Genomic DNA, 4,677 nt, shown 5'->3' on the forward strand with positions numbered 1-4,677 from the left:
CGGCTATTCTTCAACAGAAATACGTAAAACTACGTCACAATTCTGTAGACACATTGGGGAATACGTAGAAAGTGTAAGCTCGTTGATAGTACATTCACAGCTGAATAGGGAGTCATTGGAACGCAGCGCTTTCAAAACCTGGGGCACTTCCGGATTGGATTTTTCTCAGGCTTTCGCCTGCAACATCAGTTCTGTTATACTCACAGACAATATCTTTACAGTTTTGGAAACGGTAGAGTGTTTTCCATCCAAAGCTGTCATATGCATATTCTAGCATCTTTTTCTGACAAAATATCCCGTTTAAAACGGGAATGTTTTTTTTCCTAAATTGAAAATACTGCCCCCTAACACCATTAATAAAGGTATTTCTAGTCACTTTAAATAACGCCACTTTAATAATGTTTACATATCCTACATTACTCATCTCACATGTATATACAGTCGTGGACAAAAGTTTTGAGAATGACACAAATATACATTTTCACAAAGTTTGTTGCCTCTGTATTTTTAGATATTTTTGTCAAATGTTACTATGGAATACTGAAGTATAATTACAAGCATTTCATAAGTGTCAAAGGCTTGTATTGACAATTACATGAAGTTGATGCAAAGATTCAATATTTGCGGTGTTTACCCTTTGTTTTCAAGACCCGGCATGCTTTCAATTAACTTCTGGGCAGCCCATACCCGCATAAACAATGCTTGGAGTTTGTCAGAATTTGTGGGTTTTTGTTTGTCCACCCGCCTCTTGAGGATTGACCACAAGTTCTCAATGGGATTAAGGTCTGGGGAGTTTCCTGGCCATGGACCCAAAATATCGATGTTTTGTTCCCCAAGCCACTTAGTTATCACTTTTGCCTCATGGCAAGGTGCTCCGTCATGCTGGAAAAGGCATTGTTCGTTGCCAAACTGTTCCTGGATGGCTGGGAGAAGTTGCCCTCGGACGATGTGTTAGTACCATTCTTTATTCATGGCTGTGTTCTTAGGCAAAATTGTGAGTGAGCCCACTCCCTTGGCTGAGAAGCAACTCCACACATGGATGGTTTCAGGATGCTTTACTGTTGGCATGACACAGGACTGATGGTAGCGCTCACCTTGTCTTCTCCGGACAAGCTTTTTTACGGATGCTCCAAACAATCGGAAAGGGGATTCATCAGAGAAAATGACTTTACCACAGTCCTCAGAAGTCCAATCCCTGTACCTTTTCCAGAATATCAGTCTGTCCCTGATGTTTTTCGTGGAGAGAAGTGGCTTCTTTGCTGCCCTTCTTGACACCAGGCCATCCTCCAAAAGTCTTCGCCTCACTGTGCGTGCAGATGCACTCACACCTGCCTGCTGCCATTCCTGAACAAGCTCTGTACTGGTGTTGCCCCGATCCGGCAGCTGAATCAACTTTAGGAGACGGTCCTGGCACTTGCTGGACTTTCTTGGGCCCCCTGAAGCCTTCTTTACAACAATTGAACCGCTCTCTTTGAGTTCTTGATGATCCGATAAATGGTTGATTTAGGTGCAATCTTACTGGCAGCAATATCCTTGCCTGTGAAGACCTTTTTGTGCAAAGCAATGATGACGGCACGTGTTTCCTTGCAGGTAACCATGATTGACAGAGGATGAACAATGATTCCAAGCACCACTCCCCTTTTGAAGCTTCCAGTCTGTTATTTGAACTCAATCAGCATGACAGAGTGATCTCCAGCCTTATCCTCGTCAACACTCACACCTGTGTTAACGAGAGAATCACTGACATGTCAGCTGGTCCTTTTGTGGCATGGATGAAATGCAGTGGAAATGTTTTTTGGGAATTCAGTTCATTTGCATGGCAAAGAGGGACTTTGCAATGAATTGCAATTCGTCTGATCCCTCTTCATAACATTCTGGAGTATCAGCAAATTGCCATCATTGTCACGATCGTCGTAAAGAGGAGACCAAAGCGCAGCGTCGTGTAAATGCATGATTTAATGAAAAAACACAAAGTACACTAAAACAAACAAACAAACTAACCAGACGAATGTGACCGCTATAGAAACTGAGTGCTAACATGCAACATAACATAGACAATAACCCACGAACTACAATACAACACAGGCTACCAAAATATGGTTCCCAATCAGAGACAACGACAAACACCTGCCACTGATTGAGAACCATATCAGGCCAAAACACATAGAAATAGACAAACTAGACATACAACACAGAATGCCCACTCCTATCACACACTGACCAAACAAAACATAGAAACAAACAACGCAAATCATGGTCAGAGTGTGACAATCAGACAAACTGAGGCAGCAGACTTTGTGAAAATTAATATTTGTGTCATTCTCAAAACTTTTGTCCACGACTGTACTGTATTCTACACGATCTATTGCATCTTGCCTATGCCGTACTCCATCGCTCTTCCATATATTTCTATCTATATATTCATCCCTTTACATTTGTGTGTATTTGTGTGTATAAGATAGTTATTGTGAATTTGTTAGATTACTTGTTAGATATTACTGTATAGTCGGAACTAGAAGCACAAGCATTTCGCTACACTTGCATTAACATCAGCTAACCATGTGTATGTGACCAATAAAATTGTATTTGATTTTATTTGAATCTGCTATACAATGCATTTTAATGGACAATATCAGCAGTTAGGCGAAATAAACATTTCATCAAATTTTACTTGTACAATTTTGGGGGGATACTTCAAGGGGTCTTAAATTCCAAATCAAATAGCAAATTGATCCTTGGTATGACCTTCTTAAAACAATTCCATATAACTAAGTACAGTAGAACCCCCCCTGGCTTAGACAGGGCTTAGACTCTTATGGGTTAATAAGCTCCAGCGCATTTCAATCTCACACACACTTTTCTGGCTTTTCTACAGTTGTGAAATTCAGGAGAAAATCAGGCCTGTCCCACAGGCCATGTCCATTAATCATAACAATATAACCCAAGCACTAAAAGACAGAATTCTCAGCAGAAGGCAGAAGAATCACAATATTTTGTTAAGGTTCATCTGGGCCTGATGATGGATCATATGGGCTGTCAAGCTGTGTGTGTGTATCCGTGAAACAACAGAAGCAGAACAGCAGGGGCAAATCAATAGCAATCACATCCAGTAAGTAATGAACAAATGGAAAGCCATTAAACCTGTCCACCATCATCCACTTGCATACATACAGGCTCCATAGTCATCTGGGTAGAAGAACACATCTCACTTTACCTAATAATACTAAATAGGGTTGCAAAAGTCAAGTAACTTTCGCAAAATGCCTAGGATTTCCTGCTTATTCCTGATCAGAGCCCTAATTCTGATCAGAGCCCTAAGTACCAAACTCTATATAAATCAGTCAAAACATTTAAACATTCAAGAATGAAGGAACATGTGACATTAAACCACTAAATAATTGATCATAAATGGCTAAAATGACCTTTAATTAATTGTTTTGGTAGCTAAATAGATATTATAAATCATGCAAGGCCCAGCGATAGACTAGTGTCCTGTCCAAGGGGTGTAGCCTACTTGTCCATCAAGCTGCCTCACACTACAGAAACAGGAGACAGGCTCCGTTCAGCTCGCACAAGCCAAGGTTACTTACTTATGGGCTTGTAATGGGTAGGTAATAGCCCCGTGGGGCCTACTAGAGACCAATTATTTATCAATAAAGAGTTATCTGAGTCAACTTAGAAACCATTAATCAGCGATAAGAGGGGCGGGTCTAAAGGATGAATGCATGTCAAAGAGTCAGATCAAAGAATCAGAGAACGATTTGCCATTCAGATGAAGTTCGGAGTCGGGTGAAGTTGCCCTGAGACGCTGCTCTTGGGTCACTTTTGCATTTCCCCCACTAATGGTTAAGGTTAGGAATGAGGGAGGGAGGGGAAGCTGATCCTAGATTAGTAGCTGGAGCGTAATACTCCTATTGGCAGAACGAGCAGTCAAATATCAAGCCAAAACATTATCATGAAAAACAATGGCAGAATGCTCGGTCACCCATTAACTTCCCTGGGGTTGAATGTGTGTCAAATACTAGTTTGACAATCTCTTAGGTAGACTGGTCCCAGATGTGTTTGTGCCATCATATCAACTCCTTTTCACTCATTATCATGCCAAACATGGATTTGACATGATAACACAAACAGATCTCGAGCCAAGCTAGTTTTGGGTCGCTAACTTTCCAAATCACATCCACTCCTGTCTAGAGAACCATTAGATGATGCAAGTTAGAAATTTCAGTGCACAATACCTTCACAGAGTAAAACCACTAAACTACGTGCAGTAAACTGAAGCATAAACATGATTAACATCCTGCGCTGGTGGAGTTGATCCAGAAAACCCATTAGACTTCCCACTCTATTCTGAGCCCGATTGTGACTCATGATAAAAGAAACACAAAATAAAAGTCATTTATGAACTGACAACAACCCAAAACGTCAGCCGAAACTGCTTACCCTCCATTTGCAGAAGAGAAACAACAAATATTTGATTTGTTCTCAACAGAGACTTTTCAGGATTTGCGTGAAAAAAGGGGGGGGGGTATACAGAAGATAACCCTTTTATGGCAAGAACAGCTCAAATAAGCAAAGAGAAACAACAGTCCATCATTAATTTAAGACATGAAGGTCAGTCATTACAGAAAATGTCAAGAACTTTGAAAGTTTATTCAAGTGCAGCCACAAAAACCA

The sequence above is a fragment of the Oncorhynchus keta genome, chromosome 20 (assembly GCF_023373465.1).
Source record: "Oncorhynchus keta strain PuntledgeMale-10-30-2019 chromosome 20, Oket_V2, whole genome shotgun sequence".
NCBI classification, from domain to species: domain Eukaryota; kingdom Metazoa; phylum Chordata; class Actinopteri; order Salmoniformes; family Salmonidae; genus Oncorhynchus; species Oncorhynchus keta.